Raw genomic sequence first — 23014 nt, forward strand, 5'->3', positions numbered from 1 at the left:
ATATATTTCTTTAATGGGATCCTGACAAATATTTCTTAAAACTCTCTGCATTTCTGGTGTGCAGCCATCTTTTGTGGTGACCTGAAGGGATCTTTGGTGGTGGCTCTTTGATCATGAAGTCTATTAAAATGAAATAGATGGGCACCCTACTAAGACACTTCTTAAGATATATCTATATATACATATGAAATTCTGGGTCTTGCAGGCAGAAAACTAACACAAGTCATCAAAACAGGGATTCAGATCCTCTTTCCCAGGCCTTGATATATCCTACTTTATAGACAGGAGGCTTCAATGACAGGGAGGCTGTATCCCTTTGACAAAATTCCTCATAACTTAGCCACAAGTATATATAATTAATAATTCCCTAAAAGTCCCCAGGGGAGACCTGCGGCCATATATACCAGTCGAATCTCCTTCAAACTGAGTCTACCACGTATGGTGACATCATTGGAAGATATGGCTGCTGCAATTACAGTCTCCCTAGAGGTGGTTCTAAAATGTGTAAAGAAAATCTTCCCGTGGAAGAAAATTTAGTTTGTTGACTTTGTGAAGAAGAGACATGTCCTGAGTTTAGATTTATCTTGACTCATGTCCAGTAGCTGAATGAGTTGACACATAGCAGGGGGCTAGACAAGAATAAGACAGAAAAATTGGTGACAAAAAGGTCTGGAGAAGATGTATGTGGATGGAATTCTCAGAATAGTTATTGAATGGGGTTTACAAATGCTTAACAAGGCTAGGACATTAGAGGGTAGAGAACAAGTGAGGTTTGGGTATTTATACCTCTGGCTCTCTGTGCTGAGCGATGTAACCGCCATTACGATGTTTCTCTTCCTAAGGTCAGAGCTCTCATAACGGTGGCCTTTTGCGCCAGGTTCTGGTAATATTACCTACCCTCACTATAGACCTGGTGTGATAATGACTCCCTACCATCACGAGTTACAAGATGCTTCACCAACCCTGTCCATTTTTTTAGAGCCTTGTTTACTAGACTCTTCTCGAGTGTCCCATTTTTCCTCGACAGTTGACACCTATTTCTTGAGGGGACCCTGACTAATAGGTCCCCACAACAACCCTGATCATAAACTCCATGGGAGTAGGGAATTTTTTGTGTGTGTGAGGAAGATCAGCCCTGAACTAACATCCATGCCAATCCTCCTCTTTTTGCTGAGGCAGACCAGCCCTGAGCTAACATCTATTGCCGATCCTCTCCCTTTTTTTTCCCCCCCTTTTTCTCCCCAAAGCCCCAGTCGATAGTTGTATGTCATAGTGGCACAGCCTTCTAGTTGCTATATGTGGGACGCCGCCTCAGCATGGCCAGACAAGCGGTGCCTCGGTGCACGCCTGGGATCTGAACCTGGGCCGCCAGTAGTGGAGCGCGCACATAACCACTAAGCCATGCGGCCGGCCCAAGAGGGTAGGGAATTTAATCTCTTTTATTTGATGTTGCTGTGCCAGCATTTAGAATGATGTCTATTGCACAGCAGGTTTTCAATAAATGTTTGTTAAACGAACATATGAACAAATAAAAACATTCTCTCCATTAGTGACCTTTATGTTAAAATCTATTAAGATTGGTTTAATATAGTTTGACAAGCATTTTTGTCCTTATATTTGTAATTCACTAAAGAATGACAAAGAATTATAAACGTCAGCAAAAAGCAAGCAAACTTGTCATTATGTGCACGGAAATCCAAGATAATAAACAAAAATTTATTTAAAGACTAAGAGAATTCTGCAAGAAACAATGTTAATGTTTAAAAACCAACAGCTTTCCTATAAACATCTAGACCTGGAGCCCCTGTCTCCACCCCCAGCAGAACCTCCACACTGGGTTCCAAGTGCGCTGGGATGGGGCTCAGGGGTTGCTGAATCCGGTGGCTGTAAAGGGGTGGAGGTCCCAGATTGAAAAATTATAATTTTACAGCTATATAATTTCAGTCCTACATACTTCAGTCGTCATGCCTTTTTTTTTTCCAAAATAAAATTTCCTACATAACTCCAAAAATTTTTCACAATTCACCTAAGTAACAGAAATTTTAATATTTTCAATATCCCATCCATATACAAGTTTCCCCAATTCGTCTGCAAATGACTTACGAAAAACATGCTATTTCAATCTTGAGCCAATAGAGGACCACTCTTTGCATTTGGCGGCAGAGTTCAGGTTTAATCCTTAACCTCTTCAGGCTCGGAGAGAACTTGCGCAGGAGACTTTTAACACCATCATTCTCCAGCTCTCTGACACGCGGAGACGCTAAAAGAGCGACCTCAAACGTGGAGGCTGAGGCCTACGGGAAACGTAGTCTCGAATCCTACCGGTTCACCGCGCGGCACTGTGGGAAGGGGAGTCTAGGCTCCTTCTGCGCATGTGCAGCCGTAGCCCCGCCTCCTCATTCGTCTTCCCTGGACTCGGAGGAAGGCTTTGGGGTACCTGAGAGTCTCCTCAGAAAGTAAGGGGTGCGCCCGCGGGGTGACACTCTCGGGGACCGCTGCGGGGCGGGAGCCTATGCCTCGCGATGGGAGCGGGAAGTCTCTGGGACCCCGTCGCCCCCAGCGCCGCTGTGTGCGCCCGGGCGGGCCCTCGGCGGGGGGCAGGCCGGTGGGGGACCCGGCCCCTCGGGCTCCCGGGGCGCAGGTGCGGCTGAGCCCGTCAGGAGCAGGCGCCCCGGGCGGCCCGGGGTCTGCGGGGACCGTGTGCCTGGCCCCGCTGCAGCCCGACCCGAGAAAAGCACAAGTCGGCGGCGGGGGGCGGGGAGGTGGGAGTGCGTTTATAACGCGGACGGTGACCCCGGGTCTGCGGTGGAGCCCGAGCTCTGGAGCCTGAAAGGCCCGGTAAGTCCCAGCTCTGTCACCTGTGAGCAGGGGCGACAGAGGGAACCTGGGTCAGGGTTCTCATCTGAAAATATTAATAATGACTGTCTCACGGCGTCGTTTTGGAACTTAGGTCTGTCATGCGTTGTAAAGTATTTAGACAAGTGGCAGGTAGTAAGCCCTGAGTAAGTGACAACTGCTGTCATAGTTAGAAGACGCTTTGTCTTTTTTCGCTGGAGGCTTACCGTACCCTCACAACCACCTGAACAGAAACCGAGGCTCAGCGGGCTGGAACAATGTGCTCAAGTCAGGAGCTAGCAGTGAGGGAGTTTGGATTCAGGGGCAGGTGTGCTTACTTCAGTCTCGGGCTTCGTCTAATATCACGCCTGCCTAAGACTGGCATCGTAGCCTTCACAGCACTTAGGAAAGTGGCCTGTCCCCGCATCCCCAGGGGTGTAAGGGAAAGTGAATGCAGATGGAACCCTACAATGTGCCACTATTCTGGGATTTCTAGTGTCTCTTCAGGTACAAAGGTCAGACAGAGGTTCCTGGCCCCTTCTGCATTGACAGGCGGCCTTTTAAGTCTGATATATTGAATTCCAAGGGTCAAGTTTTGCCCCTAAAATGAATTTGTGTGTCAGAGCCATGTCTCAGTTGCCTTAAAACAAAGCAACCCTTATGAGGTAGGAAGGAGGGGCCTCTGTGAAGGAGTCTGACCTAGAAGAGAGCGCCCTTCTGACCTTAGACCTCTCTCTAGAGCTTCAGAGCAGAGACAGAAGAGCCCAGGAAGGAGCAGATCCTAGATTTGCAAGGTCAGAAGCAGATCTGATCCCCTTGCCTGGAATGAGCCAGACTTAATGATGATGCCACCTTCAGGAGCCACCACACTGTGAGTGGGGAGTTTGGGCCGTCCTTGAGAAGAGCAGGGAGAGCTGGGGTGGCCCAGGGGCAGGCTGCTCAGGGAAGGCTGCTTTGTTGAAGAGCTTGTGAGGGCAAGGTCCGGGGGTCAGGGATAACCAGGCAGAGGGAGGAAGTTCTGTCTCCAGCCCCCTTAAATGCCCGCCGCTCGTTACAGATGCTGCGCTGCTGTCACAGGTGTCCATCACCACGTGTGACATTAATACCATTATCCTCATCTCACAGGATCCCAGGAGGATGATACTTGAAGGATTTTCCAAAGTCATTTACTTCCAACTCTCTTGAAAACTTTAAAGACATTGGGCCTGAAAAGTTCAGTGACTTGTCCAGGGAAACCCAGTTTGTTTGTGACAGAGTCAAAAGGAAAACAGTGCAGTTCACTTTCTCACAGGTAAGTCAGCAAAAGTGTCTCATCAAAAGGGCCTTTTGGGAAGTGCCTCACAGCTGAAACAAACAATTAAAAATTTCTACCTTTAAGCATCTCTTCTCTTTTACTAGGCTTTCTGTGGATTGTCTATACCAGGGGGTAAATAATGTTACTGAGAAAAATAGATAAATGATGCATAGTGAGTATTTTTCCTGCTAATTTCAGTGAAAAATACTGCCTTATCCTTTGGTGTACTTTAATTCAACTAATCTGTTGCTTTTATTTCTTTATGTTAGTCAGGAGGACACATGCGTTCTTATATCAATTGAGAAAAGTTTATGGTCATTTAGTAAAAAACTGCAGATTTAAGCCCCATGATCATTTCAGAGTCTCACAAAGACAGGTGGTGCTGCCTGTCCATGATCCATCTCGTGCCTTTTCAAGGCCCTATGTCTTTGGGGAAGATGATCCCCAACTGGGGTGCTGAGATTTGGGGCAGTGAATCTAGGAGCTGTAAGGCAGGTCAAATCTCAGGACCCCCGTCTTCTTTCTGTCCCCTCAGCTGAGCCACAGTTCTCTACACTGTCCCAGGAGCCACAGAAAATGAACATCCCTCAGGGGAGCTCTTTCTTCATTTCCCACTTTGTATTGTAATAGATTTAAGGTTTGGAAGGATCCATGCATGAAATGGAAAAGGAGAAATAGAAATAGATTAAGTCAATTTTGAGGGAAAATATACACTGTTTTACTGTTAACTATGATGTTTGCTGTCAGCGTTGGGTGGGTAACCTTGTTAGGGTAAGGAGGGTCTCTTCAGGTACCAGTTTGCTAAGATTTTATGTTAGTCATGAATGTCCAGTGCACTATATTGGTTACCTTTTGTGCATCTATTGGAATAAAGCCATGGATTATTTCCTTTAATCTGTAAATACTGTAAATAGTATAATGGATTTTCTAATATGAACTTGAATTCCTGTATAGATCCTAGTTGCTAATAAGTGTGGTAAGTTGTTTCTTACATATTTTCCTAAGGCTTTTTGCTAATACTATATTTAGGATTTTTATTTCTGTATCCACAGCTAGATTAGACTATACTTTCTTGTTTCTCTATCCAATAATGGTCTCAAGGTCATAGTCTCATAAAAAATGGGTCACTTTCCTGCTTTTTCTTTTCTAATAATTTAGATAAAATTTGTGTTACATGTAGATTTTGTGAAACTCACCTGTGAATTTGGGCCTTATGAAGATTTTTTGCTTGAAGATTTTGATTATTGAATAAATTTGTTAGTCATAAGCCTATACTGGATGTGTATTTTTTTAGTTTAATTTTGGTCATAACATTTTCATAGAAAATTTTTCATTTTTATTTATGGTTTTAAATGAATTTTCATGAGCTGATAGTATTCTCCTAGGATTTCAAAGTCTTTTATCTGTTATATAAATAATTTCCTTTTTTGATCAGCTTTTAAGTTTTATTTTCGTATAAAGCCTGCTAATCAGAAAAGGACAGAATATGTTCTAGTTGGCCCAGTCTGAAACCTTAGAAGTTCAGGGTCTGAGGATCTTCAGATTCTGTGCTGGCAGCCGACTCTAACCATTGGGAGTAGAGGAACGTGCCCTTGCCATATTTGTGCTCTCCAGCTTTGCACAGCCACCTGTCAGCACCATTTGCTGACAAGAGTGTGCTTTCTCCATTGACTTTCTTTGGCACCTCTGGAAGTCGACCGGCAGTGTATGTATGGCTCTGTTTTGCACTCTGTTTACTTCTGATGATCTGTGTTAATGCTTTTGCTACTACGACACTTTCTTGTTGAGTGTCTCTTTACAGTAAGTCTTGAAATCAGGTAATGCGAGTCTTCCAACTTTGTTCATTTTTAAAATTGTTTTGGATATTCCAGGTCCTTTGCTTCTTTATAGAAAGTTTTTGAAATCAGCTTGCCTATTTCAAAAAACCCTGCTGAGCTTTTGATTTTGATTTCATGCAATCTATAGAATTTGTAGTATAGATCAATTTGGGGAGAATTAACATCTTGATCATAATGAGTCTTTCACTTCATGAACACAGTATCTCTTTCCATTTAGTTAGGTGATATGGAGGGTTTTGAGGGTTTTCATTTTTATACTTCTGAGTCAAAAGAATGGTTTTGATTTACAATTTAAAAGAATAAGTCTGTCTGCTGTTTGAGGATGGACTTTATGGGGCAGTGGTGGAAGCAGGAACAATATAGGAAGCTATTTCTGTAATCCTAAGAAGAAATGATGATCATAAGGGTGTTAGTTACTTTGAAGTGGTCAGGTTGTGGGTGTAATTGAAGGTAGAGCCAACAGTGAGAGCGTGTGTTTCCTCCACAGAACCTTCCAAATAGAGTGTGCCTCAAACTTTGGATTTTTACTGATGTGACTTACAGATGATCTCTCTATAAGCTTTGCTCTTCTCATGAATGAAATGGAACATCTTTTTTTGTTTGAAGTTCACTATATCTCTTTGTTGTTGAACTGTTCTTCCCTTACCTGTTTTATTCATGTGCTCATTTTATTGACTGTCCGGCATACCCTTATAGCCCTTTTTCTGTGATATAAATTGCACATTTTGCGTACAGTTTTTTGTATTTTTGCCTTGGTCATGATTTTTTTTTCCCCATCTTTATGTTGTTAAATTTAGCAATTTTTTATTTTCTCATTCCTGGATTTTCAGTCACAGTTGCACATTTCCCACTCTAATGTTATAAAATCATTGTTCCGTGTAGTCTTCTGGAATGTGATTTTATTTTTTACATAGATCTTGAAAGCATTTTAATTTTATCCTGCTCTGTGGTGTGAGAGAGAAATCAGTCTTTTCCCAGGTGGCCTCTAATGAGCTATCCCTGTGACATTAGTGTCCAGCCTTTCCTCACTCATTTGAATGATGTCACCTGTATTCAGATAGTTAATCATTCTTCCCACCACACACTTTGTTCCAGGTCTTGTTCACTGGAAGCTTGGACGTCTTTCTGAGCTGTCCTCAGCACCCTGCTCCTTCTGCCCACTTCTCTGTTCGTGTTAGATTGTGGGCAACATTATCCTGTTTTTCTTATCTAACAGGATCTTATCCTCTATCTTCTAGAATTTGTTCAAATTTTTGGGCCTTCTGCTGGGAAGTTTCTCTGTATTCCTTTTTTGTCATACTTTTATAACAGGTTTTGTATTTCACCTGAGTGTGTTTTTGGAGGCAGGGACTCCTGCGTGTGCTCAGTGTGTTCTCTTGAACTAGAGGAATCATTTATGCTTCTGATTCTCTCTTCTCTTAATTTCCAGTACTTGAATCTTTCTGCTGTCTCTTTCCACCATTTAGAAATTTTTTCTCAGCCGTCGTGTTGTTTTCTTTTTCTACCTGCCACTTAAATTTTGCTATTCACTTGAATTCTGTACTTACTCCTTTTCTCTCCTCAGTTTCTATGTCCTTTCTGAACAAGCCCTTTTTCTCTGATGACTTCAGTTAGCATCTTAATGACTAATGTCTCCTGAATTCTAATTTTCATTTTAGACCTCCCTCTCTGCTCCAAAATCATGCAACGACAGTGAAATAAGTAATTCCATCTGTATGTTCCACAGGCGTTTTGGCTGGGTGCAAGTGAAGAACATCTCCCTCACTGTGACCCAGCCTCTGACTTTCATTTTTTTCTTCCAGTCTCGGTGTATGGCCTCAGCATCCACCCAGTTGCTTGTGCAGCATCTCTGTGTATAGCTGCACAAGAAAATAATGACCAGATTTTGTTTCCTATAAGGATTAGTTTCCCATTCTTTATCTTTGTTCTTGTGCCTTAATATAGTAATTCCTTAAATTAGGTCTTCTGTTTTGCTGCTTAAGATATTGTCCACTAATCATATAGAGCAATGGTTCCTAACTAGGGTCGATTTTGCTCCCCAGGAGACATTTGGCAGTGTTGGGAGATATTTTTGACTGTCACAACTGGGGATGCTACTGGCATCTAATCAGTAGAAGACAGGGATACTGATAAAGATCCTAAAATACACAGGACAGTCTTCCACAAAAATAGCATCATCTGGTCCACAGTGTCAGTAGTGCCATGTTGAAAAAACCCTGTTCTAGAGCATTGCTCCTGAAATATAAATCTGGTGGTGTGTAATACCTTCCTGGGCTTACATGTATCTCTGATTGGTTCCCTATTACCCCAGCACAGATTTCCAGGCTGGGGTGTGTATAGTCTGCAGAGCGCTCAGCATAATCTGCTGGTGTATGAGAAATGTATGCAGGAATCCTATTTATAATAACTTTACCTAAAAAAATAAGGCATTAACGTTCCTCCTTATATTAAGTAACAATATATGTGTATAAAATAGAAATAAATATAAATAAATCGGCATGAGAATAATTTTTTTTTTTACTAATGATGTACGTCTCCTCAAAGCATAAGACAGAATTAGGGCCCCGTGATAGTCATCCTTTATAGCATTTTGTTTTAAATTCTGAACAGTAAACATAGTAAGACATAGTTTCCAAAGGTATTCTCCATGTCACTGACTCTGGACCCTCAAGTTGATTAGAAATGTGCTGTTACGGGTGTCAGTGTCGTTCAAGGACGTGACTGTGGAGTTCACCGGGAGGAGTGGCGGCAGGTGGACTCTGCACAGAGGACCCTGTACAGAGACGTGACGATGCTGGAGAGCTACAGCCACCTCGTCTCCGTGGTGAGCAGACCTTACCATGTGACTCCCTTTAGACTGCAAATTCTGTTTTTTCTTTTTTAACTGTTAATCACTTTTGTTGAGGTGTATTTAACAGAAAATAAAACTCAGCACTTTTCAGTGTATAAATGAGTGAGTTTTCAAGAATGAAAAGTAGATGACCATCATCAAAATCATGATTTGGAATATTTCCATCATCCCAGAAAGATCCTTCTATCCTTTGCAGTGAGTCTCCTCCCTCCATCCCTACCTCTCAGACTCCTCAGAGCAATCACTGGTCTGCTTTCCATTGCAGTAGTTTTGCCTTTTCTTGACTTTCCTGTCAATGGAATCATAATGTATATTCTCTCTTTTGTCTGGCTTCTTTCACTCAGCAGAATGCTTTTGAGACTAGTGCATGTGTGTATCACTACTTTATTCCTTCTGTCCTGAGTAGTGTTCCTTTGTGTGCATAAACCACAGTGTGTTATCTTTCAGTTGATGGTCACATGGGTTTGTTCCGGTTGGGGTGGTCATGAATAAAGCAGCTGAGAACATTCACATACAAGTCTTTGTGTCGACATGTTTTCATTTCTCTTGTGTCAATACCTAGGAGAGGGTTTGCTGGGTCTTCTGGTAAGTTTATATGTAATTGTATGAGAAGCTGCCAAATGTGTCCAAGCTGGCTCTCCTGTTTTTCATGCCCATGAGCAATGCCTGAGAATTCTCATTGCTCTTTGGTTACCAACAGATGCTTTGGTAACTCTTAACTATTTTTAACCATTTTAGTTGGTATCTTCTATCTTATGGAGTTTTAATTTACATTTCCCTGGTGACTAACAGTCTTGAACTTCTTTTCATATGCTTTTTTTTAACCATTTATAATCTCTTTCAATGAAGTGTCTGATCAAGTCTTTAGCCCATTTTTTGTTGAGTTTAGTTTGGTTTTTTTGGTCTTATTGTTGAGTTGAAGAAGTTCACAACTTTATCAAATATATGTTTTGCAAACATTTTCTCCATCTCTGGCTTATCTTTTTAAGAAGAAAATGTTTTCAGATTGTTTTGGCTTTTACATATACTTTTTAAAAAACTTTTTATCTGACAGAATTATAGATTCATGGGAATTAGCACAGTTGTATTCTTCACAAGTTTCATGGTTATGTCTTACATAACCATAATATAGTCTCAACACCAGTAAACAGACATTGGTACCATTGTGTGAATAGCTGTGTGCCATTTTATCACATGTCGAGATTCATGTAACCACCACCACAATCAAGATACTGAACTATTCTATCACCACAAATGTTTCTCTCATGCTGCCTCTTTATAATATAATCATACCCGTCCCTCTCTCACACCTTCCCTGATCTTGCCCACTACTAATCTGCTCTTCATCTCTATAATTTTGCCATTTCAAGAATGTTATAGAAATGGAATCATAGAATATTTGATGTGAGATTGAGATTAATCCAAGTTGTAGTGTGTATCAATCGTTTATTTCTTTTATTACTACATAGTGTTCCACTGTGTGAATGTATCGTAGTTTGTTTAGCCATTCATCTATTGAAGGAGTTCTTGGTTGTTTCTGAGCTTAGGCTATTATAAATAAAGCTGCTGTGAATGTTCATGTTCAAGTTTTTGTGTGAACATAAATTATTATTTTTCTGGGATAAATGCCCAGGAGTGTGACTGGGGTTGTATGGTCAGTATATGTCTTGTTCTTGAAGAAACTGCCAAACTATTTTCCAGAGTGGCAGTACCATTTTCCATTTCTACCAGCAGTGTATGAGAAATCCAGTTACTTCCTGTCCTTCCTAGTACTTGGTATTGTCACTATTTTTTGTATTTGTGGTTGTAATAGCTATATAGTGATATCTCCTCATGGTCTTAATTTGCATTTCCTTATTGGCTAGTGATGTTAAATATCTTCTCATATGTTCATATGCCATCTATATATCCTTAGTAAGATGTCTGTTCACGGCTGTTGTGAATTTTCTCCATCTTTATTGATACATAATGACAGATAAAAATTGTATACATTTAAGGTATACAACTTGATGTTTTGATATATGTATATATTGTGAATTCATTGCCACAATCAAGCTAATTAACATTTATCACCTGACATAGTTACCTTTTTTTCTTTGTGGTGAGAACACTTAAGATCTATCCTCTTGGCAAATTTCAAGAATACAATACAATATTGTTTACTGTAGTCACGTTGCTGTACATTAGATCTCCGTAACTTATTCATCTTGCATAACTGAACTTTGTACTCCTTGGCCAACGTCTCCCTACTTACCATCTCCCCAGCCCCTAGAAAACACCATTCTACTCTGTTTCTATGAGTTTGACTGTTTTAGATTCCACTGAGATCCCACAGTGTTTGTCTTTCTGTGTCTGGCTTATTTCACTTAACGTTAATGCCCTCAAGGTTTATCCGTGTTGGGGCAAATGTCATGATTTCCGTCCTTTTTTTGGCTGAATAATATTCCATTGTATGTGTATATACCACATCTTCTCTAATCATTCATCCATCAACGGACATGTAGAGTGATTGTATATCTTGGCTGTTGTGAATAATCCTGCAATGAACATGAGAGTGCAGATATCTCTTTGAGATCCTGATTTCATTTCCTTTGGATATATACCTAGGAGTGGGATTGCTGGATCATAGGGTAGTTTTACTTTTAGTTTTTTTGAGAAACCTTCATGCTGTCTTCCAAATGGCTCTACCAATTTACATTCTCATCAACAGTGTAGAAGAGTTCTGTTTTCTCCACATCCTCACCAACACTTGTTGTCTTTTGTCTTTTTGATAATCACCCTTCTCTAACAGGTGTGAGGTGATAATACCTCATTGTGGTTTTAATTTGCGTTTCTGTGAGGATTAGTGATGTTGAGCACATTTTCATAAACTTGTTGACCATTTGGATGGCTTTTCAGAAATGTCAACTTAGGTCCTTTGCCCATTTTTTCATCTGGTTATTTGCTTTTGTGCTGTTGAGTTGTATGACTTGCTTATATATTTTGGCTATTTACCCCTTATAATTATTATTATAATTTGCAAAGATTTTCTCCCATTCCGTAAGTTCCCTTTTCACTCTGTAGATTGTTTCCTTTGCTGTCCAGAAGCGTTTTAGTTTGATGCAATCTCACTTGTTTATTTTTGCTTTTGTTGCCTGTGCTTTTGGTATCATATCTAAAAAACCAATGCCAAGACTGAAGTCACGAACTTTTTCCCTATGTTTTCTTCTAGGAGTTGCCAAGGTCAGCAATGCCTTCCTTACGGCTAAGCCTAATGCACACCTTTCCATCTTTGTCTCATTTTTCCTCACAGTAGCTGTGGATGATGATAACTTCCTCTTGGAGACAGTCTTTTTACTAAACTTTCATAACTCAGTAGTCTCGTGGTTTTCCTCCTGTATATATTCAATTTTAGTAATTGTCTTGGATTTTACAAGGTGCCCAAAACTCAGCATTCCCAGACTGCACTTGCAATATTTCTCTGCAGATACTTTTCTCCATATGTCCTCTTTCAAAATGAATGCCTCCCATTTGCCTGGATGCTAAAGCTAAAGACTCAAGCAACATCTCTGAATCTTCCCTCTCCCTCAGTGCTCAGTCTCTCATCCCACCACCAACCAGTCAATTGGTGCTCTTTATTACAGTCCCTAAATGGCTCTCAAATATTTCTACTTTTCTGCATCCTTTCTGAAACCACCCTAATCCAAGTAACCAACTAAATAACTGCATTATCTTAATGGCTTTGTCCCTCTGAGCCTCAATATCCTGGTTTGTAAAATCAGACGGTTAGAATGAACACCAAGTTTCTTCCTTTTCCATATTCTGTGATTTTAAGAATTTAAAACTGAGGAGAGGCTCAGGGTAAAATCAATTCCAGTGCTTTGGGAGACCATCTCACTTTCTCTATTTAAATTAACTCTTGGGGTGACTGAGAATGTGCCTGATATCCTTCCGTAGTACTGCTATTAAGGACAATCTCAGGGTCTTCAAGACAACTTATAATAAGGCCCTTTCTCTTATAGGAATCTGCCTTATGCCACGTTTTGAGCTGTAGAAAATATTTTAAAATGAGATTCTAATGTTGGTAACAAATTTATCTACTTTGTTTTGTTAATACATCTGAAAGCTCCTATTGAAAATGTCCCATGTGAAACAAAAAAGTCCCCTGGAAAGATCTGGTCCATCTTTGTTGACTGCCTCTTGAGTGTATATAAAAAAAACCTGGATAACAGGAAAATGTTGATGGAGATTGGGGGGAGAGGCAGTGATGAGGAGTTTGGTTGATTTTCAGCAGTAGTAAGGTCAAAATAAAAGCATTATAAAAGGAGAGTAAAGAATTTAGGTCAGGGCTTTCTATGGAAAAAAAATTTAAAACCATAAGCAGATGGAAAAAGTGACACAATATGGCAGATTCCACTAATGAGTTTAATAGGCAACCATTTTAATGGGAGAGATAATATATCGCAAAGTGAGGAGAAGTTGGGAACCTTCAGAGGGCAAGAGCCAGAAAAGTAAGCAGTCCCTTCCTGACCTGAGGATTCTTTTGGTTCTGAAGTGTTTTAGCCTAGCTGAGTGAAGACCTGTGGAAGATGTCATAGATCCTCTAAAAGGGGCATCTGTCAGCTGCAGAAAGATGTGCCATCTCTCTCTAAAGCCCATTAGCAGATTGAAAGGGGGACCCTGCATTACTCTGATTAGGATTAATTTTCTAATTCCAGGGATGGTACTCTCTACAGGAGTCGACCTTCACACAAAAACACAGAAGTAACTTTACTGATGCCGCCTGTCTTCCCAGGACCCAGTGGGAAGGAAAAGGGAGGTTCTCTAGCAAAGAGGGTAGGTAAGGGTTGGAGTTTTCCGCTCTCCAAGCCAGGTGCAGGTCCCATGAATGGGGGAGAAGTGTGATGCCATCTTTATGGTAGCCTGAGACCTTTGGAAAACTGGGTCCTTCTGGTGTGGTTAGGGAAGACACAGTACTTCCAACAGCCGCTGCAGCAAGGCACCAGCAACATCACAGATGAGATGAGGAACCTGTTACCTCAGAGCCTCCCAGGGAGAGAGCATTTGGGCTCCTACCATTTATTGGGATAACTGGTTCCTGGCCCTTTGGAAAATGCCCAGAAATCCCAGGGCTAGGCTTCTCAGGAAAAGTAACTTGCCAGTCTCCTTAAAGTATGTAACTAAAAGCTATCTACACTTTTATATTTTACATATACTGTTGGGGCTTCATTTCAAACTGTTATATTGTAAAACTTTCAGAAAGCTTTAAATCCAAGGCAGTGGCTTTCAAACTCTCTTGACAGCAACTCAAAAAAATATGTGACATAATTTTTATATAAACCAGTATACACACATACATGCACAAAACTAATACAAAAGTTTTTTGAAACTTTACGTCCCCTTATTACATGTAATACACTCTAATGTTATCTATTCCATTTTGTTCCAGTGTTTTTTAAGTGCTTGTCACAACCCCTAGAATTATTTCATAGTCCATTCACGGATCAAGACCTGTAGTTTGAAAAACACTGTTCTGAAATTATGGGTTTCAGCTACAACTGTAGCTGGTAGACTCATGTTCAGATTTTTAAAAGACTCATTAAAATGCATCATCAAAAAGCAGTATTTGCTAAAGGAACCTCAGTCCCCATAAAGAGCACTGTCTTGGGGATTCCAGCCATATGTTACCGGATTAATAACCAGCCCTCCCTTTGTAGAACTGAGATGTGAGCTCAACACTGAGTAAACGTAACATAAAATCAGAATAGAGTTGGAAAACGAGGACCATCTCCAAATGCAATGTGTGTCCCTCTGGAAAACATAAAGCAGCCTACAGTGAGATGAGGGGAACAAAACAGAAAAACAATGGAGAAAAGGTCAAGCTTGCAACATCTATCTCCAAGCTTCACAAGGTGCACGTGTACTTTCCAACCCTGTGAGACAGAGTGATGTTCGGCATGACTCCACTAATCATGTGGCCTTGAGTATCTCAGCAGACATCAGGTAAGTCATTTAAAAGGATAAATGCAAATTAAATTAGTTCGCCCTTATTATGCAAAAATGGTAAATTCAAATAAGGTAATTCACTTCTATTTCAATTTAAAAATTTTTCAATCACATAGCATCTCAAATCAAAGCAAATGGGTATGTTATCAATTTAACTCTTAAATTTAAATACATAAACGTGAGCTGATTTAAAATTCTTATTTGATGTGCACTTGTTAACATTTGCACTAGAGTAGGGAACCACATTCAAGACATGAAACATGGTCATGTCCTTGAAAACCAAAGAAGGTCGTCATGAAAGTGCCTTTGTGAGAACCTAGCAACAGAGTGAGTCCCCAAAATCTTTTAAGCTATTCCGCAGGAAAAGTGAGGTAGATCACACTAGTAAAGCCAACAATAGGGAAGCTTATGAAATATTTATCAAGGGAAATATTTGATAAATAATAAAAATATTCAGTTTTAGGAAGCAGTAAGATAAGCTTCCACATGGTTGCACTTATGAGCACAGGATTTTCATAGGAAAGAAAGAAATGGAGATTTGTTGAATATCTGTGTTTTGTCGGGCATCACTAAATACTTACAAATACATTATAACATTGGAAACTAGGTCACACAGTGATAAATGACAGAACTAGGATTTAAACTCCATCTTCTGATTACACATCAGTTATGTTTTTCACATTGATAATCATTTTGTCCTGAACCAGTACTCAAAATATGATAATGTACCAGTACTTAAAATATTTGCTTAAGCATTTCTTAGGATTTCTGATCAAGGTCAGTTCAGATTGTAGTTTCAAGGCTAATGAGTAATAAAGTGATCTTTAAAAGAAAAGAAATACATAAAAATTATACTTGTATTCCGAGTGGCATATGAATCTCTCAGACATTTGATAAAGTATTCTTTTTGTCTCATGTAGGGATGAAAGAAGTTATCTCTTGTTATAATAACAAACCACACCAAAGTGTAGTACCTTAAGACAGTAATTTATTCTTGTCTCTTATTCTGTGGATTGGCTGTGGTTGGCTGGGCAGTTCTTGCTTGGGGTCTCCTAGGAAGTGCAGTTACATGTCAGCTGGGACTGCAATCATCTATAGGCCCAACTGGGCTGGACGTCAAGATGGTTCACTCCTAGGATGGCAGGGGATGCTGGCTATTATCTTACTTGGGGCTGCCAACTGGAGGGCCTACATGTGGCCTCTCCATGTGACTTGGGCTTCTCTCAGAGTGGTGGCGGGTTACAAAAGAAAGCATCCTAAGAGGAAATGTTCCAAAAGACCCAGGATTCTTGCAGCCTAGCCTCAGAAGTCCCAGAAAGTCACTCCCACAGCATCCTATTGGTTCAGCCAGTTGTTGAGGCCTAGAGGGAGGGGAGTAGACTCCACCTTTTGATATGAGAACCAAAATGACATAAAGGGAGGGAAGGAGACTGCCCATCTCACCTTAGTTTTTAGCCTCCCATTCTGGCATTTCTACTTTACCCAACTGAGTGAGAAGGGGAAATATATAATACAATTACAGTAACACAAATTATTGTGAGGTATTTTCTCTGTCTCTTTGGCTCTGTCTTTTTCTCTGGAAACACAGCACTTCTTTCTTTCTTTCTTTTTTTTTTTTGTGAGAAAGATCAGCCCTGAGCTAACATCTGCCAATCTTCCTCTTTTTTGCTGAGGAAGACTGGCCCTGGGCTAACGTCCATGCCCATCTTCCTCCACTTTATGTGGGAGGCTGCCACAGCATGGCTTGACAAGTGGTGCTTCAATGCGCACCTGGGATCCAAACCGGCGAACCCTGGGCTGCCGCAGCGGAGCATGCGCACTTAACCACTTGCACAACCGTGCTGGCCCAACATAGCACTTCTTGAATGAATGAATGAATGAAAGTCTTGTTCTCTCCCTTTCTCATTCTACTTTTTTTCCCTCATTACCTTTCTTCTCTTTTCTTTCCTTCTTTCTAACTGAAGATAAAAGGTTCAAAAAAAATTTTTTTTAAAGCAGCAACATATTCTAATCAGTTAGTAAACCTTGTGGTTAGTTTCTACCCACATCTCCCATTTGATATCTGCCTGACTGATTCAGTCATCATCCTATTGGGGAGGTAATAAGAGAATTTTTTTAAATGTAGGCAAAGGAAAGAGAGGGAAAAATGGAAAAGAAAAAGTAGATTATCAAGGGAAGAAGGAAAATATAAATGGGAAGGGAAATGAATCAGGAAGACTGAATAGTATTAAACCTAAGTGGCTGACAAGACAAAGGGAAAGAAGCCGAATTCAATGCTGCATCCATCCTTCCTTCCTTTCCAATCCATTGCCACCATCACCAGCCCAGTATAACCTTCTTTCTTAATGCCTGAATTATTGCTATGTCCTCTTACCTAATCTCCCTGCCTAGGGCGTTTATCCTCTTAGAAACCTTCAAAAACACCATTTTCCTAATGGTGCTACCAATTAAAAAAAAAAAAGAAACACTAAATGATTGCTGAAGGATAAAGTCCAATATAAGCATTTTAGGGATTTCCTTAATCTGACCTAACCTTCCTTGCCCATCTTTTTTCTCAAGTCTCCCCTGTGTGAAACTAGTGACTCAGCCAGGGCATTCTACTCACTGTATCCAAATACACAGAAAAATGAGACTAGATCTCACTATTTATTACGTCATGAAAAATATGAAACATGAATCAAGGAAAATAATTAATGAACAAAAATATTATGTTTCACAAAGCAATGTGGCAATGTAAGCTTATAATTACAGCACTTATGATCCAGATCACTTCTCATGAATACAGCCTTCTCCTTTTTGTCTTCTGTCCTTTGCTCTAACGGATCCTACACCAGCAGCTTTCCCTGCTGCTCTCTGCATTCCCAAATCCTATCTCACTGGAACCCACAAGAAGACCTCTTTTTTATGGAAACTGACATTAGCTGGTTAATTTGGAGGAAGTGTGATTAGCAGGATTATTCTGGACTCGAAGTACCTTGTTAACACTACACCATCTGATTGGCTTCTCTATGGAGACCAAGTTGCCCAAGTTCCATTTCAGTTTTTATTCTAATAGATTTGTTCACTATACAGTAGTTTAAAGGACCATTTCACCCCAGTTTGGTAGATGCATCCAATCAGCATCCAATCATTTGTACAACTTTGATTTGCAGTAATTACAAACAGTAATTAGAGAAACAGTTAAAAACACCATTGCTAATATAACTCTTTGGGAGCCTGATATAAATGGGATTTTTGAAAAATAGGATATTTGGGGGCCGGCCTGGTGGTGTACTGGTTAAGTTCGCGCGCTCCGCTTCTGCCGGCCCGGGGTTTGCAGGTTGGGATCCCGGGTGCAGACCTATGTACCACTCATCAAGCCACACTGTGGCAGGCATCCCACATAAAGTAGAGGAAGATGGGCACGGATGTTAGCCCAGGGCCAATCTTCCTCAGCAAAAAGAGGAGGATTGGCGACAGGTGTTAGCTCAGGGCTACTCTTCCTCACACACACACAAAAAATAGGATATTTGAAGATAATGATGGGTGTAGTCCATGAACAAACAGATTTTGTGGTCAGAGAAGTTTATTGTCAGGTATAATTAAAGCTGTAGATAGCATTTTGAAAGCACAGACTTTAGGGGGCAGGGCAAGAGACTTTTTGAAGCAAAATACAAGTTAGGAATAATTACAGTGGTGATTGTGGAATGTTAACATCCATTTCACCATGATGAGCTCAGTCTCGTGCAAAGTTCCATTGAGTCCAGGAAATCATTAGTATAAGACCAAAGGCAGTTTTGGGAAGAATACCCTTGAAGTATTTAGGAGTGGAGTGACTAGCAGATCATCAAACATAAAAGTGGACTAAAGAATGTTTCGATCACCAATAGAAATTGTACACTTCAAAATAACTTATTAAAAAACTAGTTTTCTTTTTTATGTCCAATGTTGAATGTGCATGCAGTTGTTTTTGTCTTTTTTAATCTATTTTCATTTCAAAACTGGGTAAAACTAAACTTTTTAGAGGAGTTTATAAAGGCGGTAAAATTATAACAAAAAGTAAAAGATTATCAGACGGAGAGTGGAGGCTTCTAGGGCGATATCAACGTTGTGTGACTTGACATGGATGGTGGGTCTATGGGTGATCACTCCGTTCTCCTCATTTTATGTTTTATGCATTTTGCTGTTTATTAATAAGTTATGTACAAAATCCACTGATAGTAATGCGGTGTTTATCTTCGACAGTTCGTTATCCCATGGGCATGTGTTATGCCATAACCAGGGCTTTGCTCACATTCCCTTTTGCCCACATGAAGTGGTTGTGCATTAAGAGATGACTTCTTGGGGCCAGCCCCGGTGGCCTAGTTGTTAAGTTTGGCACACTCTGCTTTGGCGGCCAGGGTTCAGTTCCCAGGTGCAGACTTACACCTCTCCTCAGTGGCTGTGCTGTGGCAGTGGCCCACATAAAAGAAGAAAAAGGGGAAGGTTGGCAACAGATGTTAGCTCAGGACGAATCTTCTTCACCAAAAAAAGAGATGACTGCTTGTTTTCTAGAAGAAATAGTGAACCTGGTCTGGCCCTCGGTGATATTTCACAACAGTCCTTTTGTGAATGGGCATGAGAAGATGTCTTTCTTCAGCCCAGGATGACATCTTACACTTTGTATTATTTATAGTACCTGATGCAGTGCTACACAACTAGTGTGCATTCATTCATTCATTTGACAGATATTTATTGACTTACCTACCAGCTGACTCTCTGGGAAGCCAGAGCAGTTTGCCAACTAATATGGTTAAATGGCATTTGATAAGTGCTATAAAGACACTAGCGATTCAGCAGGTTCTCCCTGCTATCAGATTTATTTTGGCTAATGGATATCACTTACTCTCACTCCCGTTTAAGTCTTATAAGGGGATGCTAGAAGAGGATTGACCAGTTAGAAGGTGGAGACTTAGTAAAAATTCAAAGAGCCAGACAGGAGGGAATGAAAGCAGCACAGGAAGAAGGAGGCAGAGACTGGACAGCCAACAAGGCCTCAGTGCCCTGCACAGTTTAAGTTGAGCCAGAGATTCTTCCTGTTTCCTTGCTTGCTCTTTGCTTGCTCCTTCCTCTTGCCCATGCCCCCGCCTGGAGGAGGTAAGCCCAGCGCGGATGCCGCTGAGTCGGGTCAAGGCCGGGAAGGGTCCTGCGATCAAAACTCGGCTGAGTAGGGTCAAAACTTGTGAGCAGCAGAAGTAGAAAGAGCCAGAAGAGAAACCTAACCCATTTTCGAAGGAGCGCCAGAGGTGAAAAGCAGGAAAGCCAGAATACTCATCAAGTCTAAAGGGGGAGCACAGAGCCAGAAGCTGGGAGGAGAGGGGAGTCAAGAAAGTCAATGCCAGGTAAAAACAGAATTAGAGACTTGATAAAAAAACAAGGCAAAGTGAAATGAAGAGTCCAAGACAATAATTGGGAACATTCCTTGGGGTTTGATACTGCATTTCATTGAGTATGGTTAGCTTAATTTAAAAGCATAGGCTCTGAGCAGGTACCTTCCCTCCTTTGACTTTATCTTCCACCTGACTAACAGTCCACTATCCCCAAGGCATTAAAAACACTAAACAAGATGTAGCATCCCTTTAGGCAGTCATGCTAATGAACCAGCTTAATCCAGACTGATTTGGCATTGATGATGACCACATCTCCTGAGGACAGTTCTCTCTAGATACCTCCTTTGACCATTTTGGGAAACAAAACACTTGAATAAATGGTCTACTTAAATAAATGGTTCCGGTCTGAGCAGCCTGAGACACTGGCAGATGGAAATGCTTCACTTACCAGCAGGAAATTCACTGAGCACTTAACCGTGTGCCTTGCAGCATGCTCACCCAAAGGACTTTAATTTAATCTCCCCGTGAATTTAACAATTTAGTTACTCCATTTGGTTAAAATCAGTTAGATTTTTTGGAGGATCTTGATCCTCCCCCACCCAATTTAAACCATAGTTTCCTGAAGACTAGGATTATCTTGCCATATTCTTTTTAACCCCTGTCATTTCTAGTCAACTCTTCCCATGAGCCTTTGTGTTTTCTGAGAGGGACAGTGTCTAGTAACGGGAGATCCGCAGAGATCATGGACTTGGGACCTCATGGAAAGCACAGAACAGGTCACCCTTGGAGAGCTCAGGTGGAATAGGCAGAACCCTACCTGTTGATATTCCACCTTTCCTTCTCCTCTTGGCTCTGCCCTGATGCTGAGAACAAAAAGAAAAGAATGAGGGCCTGGGGCTCATTTCTCTCCCTTCTCTGAACTCTAGGAAACTCACATATCCGTTATCCAAGAATCACATGACTCTCTATTTTAATTAATAGAACTTTGTGTTCCTTCTTTTAATTAATTTTTAAAGGTGATAAAATATTTTCAATTTTTCTTTCTTTGAAAAATTCAAAGAAGGATTTTTGTCTATGAGGTCCACATTTGATATTCTCAGTCCTAAGTCCCCAGCTCAAAGAGGGCTAGAGTCTGAGGCCAACAGTCACTTCTGTGCTCCCTCTGATAGGAACCTCTTTTTGGGAGAGAGCTTGGGCTCCAGCCCCTGCTCAGAGGCTCTCAGAGGCTCAGTCCTGCTCTCCTGATCTACCCAACATGGAGGGAGGCTTGGTAGAGTGATGCCTGAGATGGGAATGTGATCCATGCCCAAGTGCTAGGAACTCTCTTCTGCAGAGATTCCAAACTCTCTAAATAAGCCAATCCAGGGCTGTGAAATCAGTGTTTAGGGTTTTATTCCAGAATCCTCCACCACATCCAGATGGTCTGCGAGCTTCAATTGGAAACCTTAGTCTTCCCTGAACCTCTAGTTCTGCCCGTTCTCTTTCCCTAAAAGAATGATGTTCTATCCTCTCCTTAGACTTCCTATTTTAGGTGTCTCTGACCCAAGCAAACTCATTTAGAAATGTGGGAAGAGAAATAGGAAAGTAAATAATCATTCTTTGAGGGGTGACTTTTGGTTTTAGCTTCAACATTTAAAGAGCTTTGGAGTCATCACTCCAATCTTTAGAAGAAGCAAGAAGCTGAACAAACTGAAAATCAATGACTTTTCTTGGAGCTGTCAGAGAATTGAGGTCACAGGGCAAACCGGTACCCAAAATCTTCAGAGAACGTGAGTGCAGAGAATCGCAGTCAAGATCAGCTTACCTGGAGCAGAAACGCTGGAGTCGTTAAACTGATAGAAACACTTAAAAAGACACTTTGACAAATCCTGAAGGATGCCTGTGGGTTAGCATGAGAGTGAGAAACTCCTGGGATCACTATCTTAGTGGGGTTCCCACATTATTCATGGGTTTTATCTCCAGGAACCCCACCAGGTTCTCACAGTGAAGAGCCATAAAGAAACTCGGATGTTTCTGGTGGAGGAGGATAGAGGTGGTGAGAAAGGTAGCCATTTTGAAAACATATTGAAATATCCCCTGAGTATTCTCCATAACAGAAGCCTACTTAGCAGGGGAAAAGACTACCAAGCCTTATCTCACATGGGAGAAGGGAAATTGCCCAACTACAGCCCCCTCCAGCCTTCCTGTCTCATCTAAAGAGTGAAAAGAAAAAAAAATAGAAACACTTGTGAACATGACAACTCAGGGACAGGGGCCTACTAAAAGACTGAGATTTAATCATGTACTCTTCCCCAACACCTTACCACCACATCCACAGGAGTCCAGTATAGTCATACTGGGATCATAGCTGAAGGAGCTGTAAGGCATAGGCTCTATTTAAGGAGGAGATTTCGGGAAACCTAAAGATACCAGGGCAGCCAAAATCAAGGACACTAGAGAAAATTGAAGCCTCTGACATCTATGGCTACAGTAAATATTAAATGCAGCCCAACACCTAGCCAAATTAACATAAAACTTCACACTAAAGGTCTGTTAACATGAAACTTCACACTAAAGGTCTGTTTACTTCAGTTTCTATTACTCAACACATCATGCCTGCTTTCAACAAAAAATTACAAGGCATGCTAAAAGGCAAGAAAAAGCTGTCTGAAGAGACAAAGCAAGCACCAGGTGTACATTTAGATGTGACACTGATTTTGGAATTATCATATGTTGAATCTAAAATAACCATGATTAATATGTTAAGAGTTCTAATGGAAAAAGTAGACAACACACTAGAACAGATGAGGAGCATGAGCAGAGAGAGGGAAACTCTTAAGAATGAATCAAAAGGAAATGTTAGAAACCAAAATTATTGTAAGAA

General features: G+C 40.9%; 2 long non-coding RNA genes across 10 annotated transcripts in view; one reads left to right on the forward strand and one right to left on the reverse strand.

The window, feature by feature from the left end:
* The window catches only part of LOC147914351 (uncharacterized), a 36127-nt gene extending 33830 nt beyond the window's left edge, over positions 1-2297 (reverse strand). For all 7 annotated transcript variants that reach the window (XR_015555366.1, XR_015555367.1, XR_015555365.1 and 4 more), the window contains exon 1: positions 2104-2297. This is a non-coding gene — a long non-coding RNA (uncharacterized LOC147914351). The remainder of the gene's footprint in view (positions 1-2103) is intronic.
* Positions 2298-2660: 363 nt separating this feature from the next.
* LOC147914352 (uncharacterized) overlaps positions 2661-23014 on the forward strand; it is a 47100-nt gene continuing 26746 nt past the window's right edge. The window contains exons 1-5 of one of the 3 annotated variants that reach the window (XR_015555373.1): positions 2661-2838; positions 3575-3706; positions 3961-4126; positions 8682-8791; positions 13516-14800. This is a non-coding gene — a long non-coding RNA (uncharacterized LOC147914352). The other 2 variants (XR_015555372.1, XR_015555371.1) reach the window with 2 other exon arrangements.

The sequence above is a fragment of the Ceratotherium simum genome, chromosome 20 (assembly GCF_057802395.1).
Source record: "Ceratotherium simum simum isolate JZ-2026a chromosome 20, ASM5780239v1, whole genome shotgun sequence".
Taxonomy (NCBI): domain Eukaryota; kingdom Metazoa; phylum Chordata; class Mammalia; order Perissodactyla; family Rhinocerotidae; genus Ceratotherium; species Ceratotherium simum.